The 9884-nt window shown below is 41.5% G+C and overlaps 1 long non-coding RNA gene across 1 annotated transcript in view; it reads right to left on the minus strand.

Annotated features, from left to right (window-relative positions):
* The window catches only part of LOC148534526 (uncharacterized), a 176243-nt gene extending 166909 nt beyond the window's left edge, over window positions 1–9334 (minus strand). Inside the window, exons 1-2 of the long non-coding RNA XR_015877647.1 lie at window positions 8895–9334; window positions 3499–3588 (exon numbers count right to left, since the gene is read on the minus strand). This is a non-coding gene — a long non-coding RNA (uncharacterized LOC148534526). The remainder of the gene's footprint in view (window positions 1–3498; window positions 3589–8894) is intronic.
* Window positions 9335–9884: the final 550 nt, after the last annotated feature.

Below are 9884 nucleotides of genomic sequence, written 5' to 3' on the forward strand. Positions count from 1 at the left end.
AATGGCACCATGGATTAAATTTTAACATACTCAATTAGGCAGAAAAGTTTACAAGTACAGATGTGTTCTATTACACCTAGCATCTATGCGACATAGGGGTGCAAGATGCCTGGCGTGACTCAGCCGCTCTGAGAAGTGTAGCATACCATCTTTTTTTTACATTTTGCATGTTATTTGCATAAGAGATGCAGCAAAAGTGTACTACAGATGCTGGGCTGCAAATTTAACCACACAAGAATTAGCTTTAAACATATACAAACTTGCAGATGAAGTACAATGGAACTTGGCCTGAAAAAGCTGCGGCCACTGCATCGTAGCACTTTATATACAGATTCGGTCTCTTTCACACACAGATGTAAAATTGATCTATGTAATTTAGCAGAGTAGTTTTGTCGCTTCCAGTTTTATTTATGTGAGAGATTTGCACATTTTTAGTCAGAAAGAAGCTCGGTGTAGCTGAATCACGCAGGAGACCTGGTGCACTGAGAGGGGTTGTTTGGCACAACTGAAGCCACAGTAGATGAGGACACATTGTTCTGCCACTATGTCAGTAATAATTTCAGTATTTTTTTTTACTTGTACAGTAATTATGTCCTTTTTTTACTGAACAGAATAGTTTTTAAGTAGTTCTTCATATGTGACAGGTCTATTTTAAATGCAGAAAGAGAAAAAAGCTATATTTAATGTGCAGTTGTATGCTGGTGACAGATTACTTTTAAATTAACATTTTCACAGTGCTACATTCCAGTGGACTGGATAGACATTTATTCACAGTGAGTACTATGCCAATTGATATGGAGTATCTTGTATGAATTTGAACTGTGTTGACCATAATAGTATGCTTATTTATTTGTGCCAATGCACATTTAAATCTATATGAGTAAATGATGGCCTATAATTTGAGGTACAGTAGGTGGAAAGGGTACCTGGGTTGTACTGGACGTTGACTGAAGCTACAATGCTCACTGGAGGTCGATACTGGGAGGTTTGGAGGAATCAGTGGAGGTTGGTGGAGGTCTATAGACTAGTAATTTGGACAGGAGTGTAGCTTGGGAAAAGGCATCCAAAAATATTGTGCTGGAGCAGCTATGCCTTTCAGATTCAGTAGACAAGGTTCAAGGGTCCAGGATGAACTTGCTGAAGCCAAGGCCTAGATAGGTGTTGTTGCAGTAACCAGAACAGATGAGGAGTCCTCATATGCAATCAGTGAGGCCAGCAGATGGATGGAGTAGGAAGAGCCTTTACAGTTTAGGGATGGCAGGCTGGATCAGATATGGAGCATCCAAGAGGTGTACCCAAGAGGTGATTCCAGGATTAGTGTTGAGCAATACACTTAGGTATCTCCAGCAGAATTAAATAGTCCTGTGAAGGTTGACTGGGCTACCACAGATAGCTCATTGGGTGGTGCAATTACATTAAAAAACCTCTGACAGCATGGGTTCCCAGACCTGCTAGGCCCAACAAAATGCGTTTCCCCCTGTCCCCTGTATATATTTACATCTGTGATTTTAGCCATTTTTTTGCTTGCAAACTACAAATTCACTATTAGGTTTGATTAAAACATAAAACCTCTTACACAAGAACACAATGGTGCTGATGTACAGCAGGGCCATAGTGAGCCAAAGTTGCTTCTTAGTAAATGTGTGATTTGCAGCTAAAAATGTTTCAGTGAAGAGCTGTGATTAGGAATCGCACACCAACACGATTCCCACTTAGCGTCAATACTCCATGCGGCATTAACACCTGGCGCGAGTGAGCCGTCAGATCCTATGTGACTCTGCTTGCATCAAGCATCTTTATTTGCACCTTTTTCCTCCACAAATCTGTCTTAATCACAATCAGATGTGACAAACGGCTTCACAAGACTGCACTGATTAATTTCATATGCGACACTTGTATATCTGTGTGCAACTGAGTCTGTATATGAAGCACAATGGAACTTGGCGTGGAAAGTAGCCGCAACCTCTGCATCATAGCACTTCATATTCAGATGCAGTTAGACACAAGTGTTGCAAAAAAGAAGCTTAGTGCAAGGGAGCACGGGACCTGGCACACCGAAAAGAGCTATTTGGTGCGCCTGCAGCAATAGTGTATGAAGACACATATGTACTGTACTTTGCCCTGTACTTTGCCCTCCTACCACCTCTACAGGCACAAGAACGCACATTTGTCAGATTCATGCAAATCTGCAATGGCGACATATAGGTTCTGTTGTGAAAATGCGCATGTTTTACAATACTGTGTAAGCTGGTGTAATTCATCTCAGCATCAGTCTCTATATCTGCCAATTTATATGTGTTATTCAGTCAATATTTTGATGTGAAAATCCAAATATGCTTATTTATATTATAGAAACAAATAGCAAATATAACTGAATATATAGGAGTTAAGCTTTGTTGAATAAGCGATCCTGGCCAAGCCTTCAAATTAGCTGCAAAAAACATATCAAGCAGATCTTGTTTTATGACATTTTCACAAATGACTTTCTTGTCTGCTCCTCAACCTGGGTGTTCCATCCATATTAAAGGAGAGATATTTATAATCAGATAAACAAGCAGACAGCAGAAAAGGTAACAGTGTGCTACATTCCAGGGTGTTTATTAAGTCTGTCAATGTTTTAGTAGCAAAGTGTTTGATAAGTGCAACATCAGCCTTTCTGCCTTGACAGAGTCAATGGGGTTAATGGAGTTGCATAATATAATCACTTTGTGACAGAGATAGATTGTTTTATTTAAAAAATATATGAGCTCTCTGTGTAGCCTTGCTCTCTGCTATTATCTTTCACAGTGCAACTGTTACCTACTGTGGAATGAAACAGGTCTGCAGTATGTTTCTTAATGTACATTTCAGAAAACGATTATTTACCGTAGATACTTAATATTACACTAGCTGATTTGACAGTCCTAATATGTTTGCATATATAAGTATAAAATGTGAATATCAAAGCTGGCTATTGGTTAGCAGCATACTATCTATAGTGGTCACACATTGTCTTGCCTTTCTTTAAAAAAAAACATCTGTTCTTACTTCCTTTGGGTGGAGCATCTAATTTTAATTTGTGTCCCGGCTTTGTTTGCCCTTCTGCTCCACGGGAGGTTTATGTCCTCCCTGAGCTCGCCTTAGGACACCTGCATTACAGTTACCCCACATACATACGCTTAACTGATTTTTGTTAACCTTAAACTAGTGGCCAGTGTTCTATGAATGACCCTGCCTTTGCCCTCATCAAAAGAATGGTTCAACAAAGAATTGGTGGCAGAAGGATTAACTATTAATGTTGCAAAGCCTTGCCTCCAACACTGAGCAAATACCTACTGTGTTCCTGTGTAAGGGAAAAGCTGTAGCTACAGGAAACACTGGGGAGTGTGGTGTCACTCCTGTCCAAGCTAAAGTGGGAGATGGCTGAACTATAAATGAAGTGTTGATGCACACAATACCCTGGTGAGACATCTTTCTGGGAAAATCCTAACAGTGGATAATGAACAGGAACATACTCACCTGTGACAGCTGCCATTATAGCTTGCAGACCATCAGTTGGTAATTACAACAGTCCACTAGCTTGAATAACAAGAGCTGGTCAGACATTATCTGTGGAAGAGACACCCACATTAATATCTTGCCATTAATGGACTAAAAATATGTAGCAGGAGTAAAAGATTTCCTACCTTAATTACAGACAGCCTTTCCTAAATAAGGAGGACTATAACCATACTGTATGTGGGTCCTGCTATATAACATCAAGTCTATACCAAACTTGTAATATGCTATTCCGTCACCTATTAGAGATTAGCATGAGACACACTTGAATATACAGTAGCTTCCTTTAACATAACTTAGGAGCATTGTGACTCCATAAATTCATATTAATAAAAATATAAGTTATTAGTCATTATGTACAGGTATTTGTGATACCTTGCAATAATGCATTCCTTAGTCTGAATCACTTCCAATAACACAGAAGCAGGACATTAGCAGAGCACAGGCACACTTACAGAATAAGTTACCTATAAACAGAGAATTGGATTACCTCTGAGTGCCCGCAGCTAGCAATTATATGAATAGGAATAAGCACAGGCTCTCCAATTTACACTAACATCCTGTCCAAGACTACACATGAAACTTAGATCCTCCATAAACATATTCTGTGGATCAAGAGGAAGAAAACGGCTCCAAAGTACTGCAAAATAACCTCAGAGATACATTTCTATACACATACCTATGTCATGCCTCGTTTCATATATCTATTCTCCTTCCTTCTTAGAGGGGTATTCAATATGAAAGGTTAACTTCCCTGGCGAAGTTGATGTTTCATAATGGAGTTTTTTTCTACGTAAAGGTATGGTGCGCGCTCCCGCTTATCCCCGTATTCAAAATAAAATTAACAAAAACAGGAAACTCCGAAGTTGGATTTGCGCAAAGTTACGAATTTTTCCTTAAAATAATTGTAAAGTTGTAAAAACATGGGGGAACACTATGGGTACCCCCGTTTTAGCCTTTAATTGAAAGTCGGGGATTTAAATAGCCGCAGCAGGTGTTATTTTCCGACATTGAAGAAGTGATGCAGAAGAGCACTTAGGTTATTTGTTTCGTTTTTTTAAGTGGTCCCATCAAATTTGGGGTACATGAAAATGGGTACTAGCATATTTTTAAGTCCCTAAAGTCAGTTTTTAAAAATTCTGCATTTGTGCACCTGCCGCTATAATTCTATTCTAGAAAACACCTGCCACATACTTGCAGAATAGCCCTGAACCTATTTCCCTATTGTTTAACAATTTTTTCCCATTATTTTGTTTTCACACCAATTTTTAAATTAATTTTTTGGGGTGTCCCTATTTTTTTTTAAACTATTTTTGACACAGTTCTTTTTTAAATGTCGTTCCCAGGGGTGTAGGCTATTTTTTTTAAGCCTGCACCCCTAAACCCCAATTCTGCACTTTTTTTTGACACCTATTCAATGGTGAAAACTTATCCCCATTTTTTAGCAAAGACTTTTCAAAACTGCGATAAGTCTTTGAAATTGAATACGGTGTAAAACTAAAACCAGTGATATTAACGCAAAAAAGTTAAAAAGTGCGATATTAACGCAAAAAACGATGTTATCGCACCCATCTACTGTTTATCATCCCTAATTGCATCCTATCGGCAATCTCTTGTCACCCTGTCCATTGTTGGTACTGATGTCCCTGCTGATATAACTACGGTTCCCACTTGTAATTACAGGAAATCACTCTTATACCATTTAAATAATGATGCAAAGGCCACTATTCCAGTTTTCTGGAGACAATTTCTTTTTCCTCAATTTGAGCTTTGGTGCTTAGATTGATTACTACATGGAAATGGAGGATATCATGCTAACAGTGGGCCTGATTCAGACCCTCTCGTCGATGTTTGGCAACTGCGCATGCGCACGCCGGAGCCAGCTCCAACATGCGCATGCGCATTCGCAAGACCTGGCTAGCGAAGGGCGCTCCGTCGCTCCGGGTCTCACACCAAAAGGGGGTGGCTGTCGATGTTGATCAGGGTGGGTAGCTGGCCAAACAGAGGCGTCCCCGACGGAACGCTTGCCATTTGAGGGCGGCCCCACTGACATCACCAGTGATATCAGTGGTGAGCTTCCGGGTCTATTAAGAGCCTGAAGCTCTCTGGGTCTTGCGGGAACGAGATCCTACCACAAGGTTATCGTCGCAAGCCTGGATGATCTTGATGGTCTCGACCATCGCGACCATCACCTGGCCGCTTGCAATAGACATGGGTGGCCACCAACAGCTATGCGAGTGGCCAGGAGGCTGCACCAAAAAAAAACAAATGCCCTGATTCAGAGCAAGCGCTCTTTCAGAGCGTCCGGCTCTGAATCAGGCCCTGTATTTGATAGACACTCCGAGTTTATCGTGGTTTCCTGGATCAGATTTAAACAATCTGTAGAGTATTCTGGTTATGTTACCATGCCTAAATTTTCATTCAGCCAGATTTGCTATGCAATGGACCTATAACCTTCATGTTACATATGTCTCAATCACCTACATATGTTCCCTTGTGACATGTCCCTATGCCCTGTCATGCTGTTGACATCTACCTTGCCCTGTGGAGAGATTTGGCCGAGGCTAATGAGAGACTACACCCCTTCCCCCCACACACATTTTTCTGTCCCCTCCTTTGTTGCACAAACTGTATACAGTTAGTTATTTCAGATATCTATTGTTGATATGATGATGTTTGAAATTTGCTGGTACTGTTCTTCATAAACATTAGATTGCAAAAAAAATCTGAGAGGATTGTGAGAAGAATTACAGTATCTTAAAATACAGAACTCTATTGCACCAAAGCCACAAGAAATCTCTTATATTTTCCCCACTCTCTACAGGTCACATCTCTATTCCACTGCTCACAAGAACAACCTGTGACTCACAAATAATTGGCTGCCTCAGTGATTATATCAGGGGTGGCCAACCAGTCGGAGGCAAAGAGCCAAAACATATATGTAGTCAATCGAAAGAGCCAATAGCATGCAAGCGGCTACGGGCGCGGGCAAAAATGGGGTCGTGGCCTATCTTTCACAAGGCCATGCCCCATTTTTGTGTGCATGCCTTTGGTATGACATTTGCAGGAGCATGACCTTGTGTCACACCCCCATTTTTAGTCACGCTGGGGACGAGCCCAGGACATTAAAAATAAACATTTTACATAATCTTCCCAATATACATTTTTCACTGTTGAAGTGAAAGAAAAAGCCAGAACAACATAGAAAACATTGAAATAGCCACATTCACATAAAATACATATTGAAATCCAGAACCACATAAAATACATTGAGAATGCCAGTGCCCATTATGCTGTGCCCCCTGTAGTTGTGCCCCATATGCAATGCCCCCAGTAGTTGTGGCCCTTATGCAATGATCCCTGTAGCTGTGCTAATTACGCAATGCCCTCTGTAGTTGTGCCCCTTCTGCACTGCCCCCTGTAGTTGTGCCCATTAATCAATGCCCCCAGTAGTTGTAGCCCTTATGCAATCCCCCCTGTAGCTGTGCCCAATATGCAATGCCCCAGTAGTTGTGCCTCTTCTGCAATGCTCCCTGTAGCTGTGCCCCTTCTGCAATGCTCCCTGTAGCTGTGTCCATTAAGCAATGCCCCCAGTAGTTGTGGCCCTTATGCAATGCCCCTGTAGCTGTGCCAATTATGCAATGCCCTCTGCAGTTGTGCCCCTGCTGCAATCCCCCCTGTAGCTGTGCCTATTAAGCAATGCCCCATTAGTTGTGGCCCTTATGCAATGCCCCCTGTACTGTGCCCATTATGCAATGCCCCCCTGTAGTTGCCCCTTCTGCAATGCCCCCTGTAGCTGTGCCCATTAAGCATTACCCCCCAAAAGTTGTGCCCCTTCTGTGCTGTCCCCTGTAGCTGTGCCCATTAAGCTATGCCTCCTGTAGCAGTTCCCCTCCTGCAATGCTCCCTGTAGTTGTACCCCCAGCACTAGCTCCCCCCCTATGAAGAAACTTACCTTTGTGCTGGCACCACTCCACGGCGTCAGGGCTCCCGAGTCCTGCTGCGCCATCACTGCTGCTGCTTCTGCCACCGCCCGTTGCTGCTGCTGCTTCTTCTTCTGCCGCCTGCTGGATCTAACTGGATTCAGCAGACGCGTGGGCTTCTCACATCGCAGCTGACGTCATGACATCACCCGCACACTGCATTACTGGTGAAGCTGGCCTCTGAGGCGATCAGAGGCTCCTTTAGCCTCTGATGGCTTTAGAAACCAGCGTTCCCAGTAACAAAGCCGCATTAGAAGCTCAGAAGAGCCTCATGCGGCTCGAGAGCTGCGGGTTGGCCACCACTGGATTATATCTTTCTCCTGTTGTTCATATGCTTTATTGTTATTCACCGCTGTTCCTACTTTTTTTTTGCCTTATATTTTTCACACTCACTAAACTGATACAGCTATATATACAATATGTGTTAGAAATTATTCAAATTAAATTTATATATGAAAACTTAATCAGAAGTTGTGAAGACATTCACAATGGTAAATATGAGTACAAAAAAAGTATTGATTCCATCTTATAATTTATTATGGGCATTTCTCTTTTTTAATATCTTCTTCATGCCATCAAATATTTGCTAAGGATACCAAAATGTATCATACTGTATAAGCTTCCCCAGGGTGAGAACACACACATTATCCGATGACATAACCTCATTAACCCAGTTGATGACTCATCCTGAGTCCTGAGCTTTGGTGAATGACAAATTTATTTTCAATTTTTAACAGATCTCTATTTAGGAATACCTCCCAACATGACCCATTCCAGGAGGGACAAAATACTCTGTTCCTGAACTTTCCTCTTCATTTATGATTGCCGTCACCTGTGTTAAATAAATTAATTGATAGGATAACACAGTGGTGCGCCTTTTAACCAAGGATCATAAGGGGATTACAAACAGCTGACATATAGGGGATACTGCCAAAAAAAACCCTCAAAAAACCAAAATGAACAAATATAAGTCTGCGCTTGTACCCACTAATAATAAATAATACTCCAGAGCTTTCAATCACCATTTAATTTGCAACAATATACAATATAATAATATACATTAAAAAAAGAGAACTGCAGTTCCAAGAATACTAGATAACAAGTTAATTCATCAATAGAAAAAGTTTGTATCAATCAGTGCACTAATATAGGCTGAAATATATATCCAATGGATTTGATAGTCCCAACTGGAAACAAAATTCTTCAAGAAAAATCATGCAGACAAATATAAGTGTCCTACTAATTAGGACAAGGATGTGTGAATACACTCCTGATAGGAACACAAACTGTAACTGTATATATGCTTTGTATACCTTCCCAATGTCCAGGGAAAGAAAGCCGACAAAGTTGGACTCAATTGCAAATGTCACTCACCACTCCTCCGTATAGTAACAAATAAAGATATCCCGAAATCCTGGCTAGCAGTAACCACTAGCTTGCAATGTGGCGCAATGCAACTCCTGTGGTGGCAGTGACACAGCACGGTCAGCCTCCAGCAATGTTCAGCCTGCTGATGTTTCCACGCACTCAGATGCCGCTCGCCATAATAATCTCCAACAGTGGATCCGGATTTTTGAACTGCTGTTAGCTGTATGCGGGTAAGGCGGCAGATGTAGTGAGTTGAATATAATGCGCATAGATGAAGGAATTCACTAAACCTCAATAAGTCCCAGAAACACTGCAGAATCTCGTAGCTTCCCTTGGCGCATTAATCCTCTCTCACAGGGGTTTTATCAAAAAGTAATATGAATATTCTGTAGTGTTTCTGGCACTTATTGAGGTTGTTTAGTGAAACGAGCAGTCAGAGTCAGTCAGGGGGCGGAGCTGCTTCTCGCCAGACCACATCAATGTGAATGTGAAGAGGTTATTTTTAAAAAATGCAGCCACGATTCGAATGGGTTGTCCGGTGCACTCCTAGACCACCCCATAGTTTTGCCTATGGACAGGACCCACGTGGTTTCCTGCACCTTAGCGCTGATTGGCTAAGAGTCTGACTTCTCTCAGCCAAGTAACAACCAGTTTTTATGGCAGCAGCATTGAATTTTTAGAAGATTTGTGTTCCCCAGATATATCCTAACAGATCAAAATACACAGTTCAAGAGTGAACTTATTCAGTATGAAGTAAAGCAACTCTGTACAACCCATTACCATCTCTAGAATTACTGTGTAAATGTGTCAGTGGGACTCAGAGGCAGATGATACAGACATTTGTAACTTGGAGTGGTGGGACTGGGAGTACCAACTGCTGCATCTTCTGTTAGCATATCAAGAGGTGATAAAAGAGACAACTGGATTATCACATTACTATATGGCCATAGAATTCAGATACCCCTCAACATATTTGTGAAATTTTGGGAAGGGAAC

Source organism: Taudactylus pleione, unplaced genomic scaffold (assembly GCF_031769625.1).
Source record: "Taudactylus pleione unplaced genomic scaffold, aTauple2 ptg000066l, whole genome shotgun sequence".
Taxonomy (NCBI): Eukaryota; Metazoa; Chordata; class Amphibia; order Anura; family Myobatrachidae; genus Taudactylus; species Taudactylus pleione.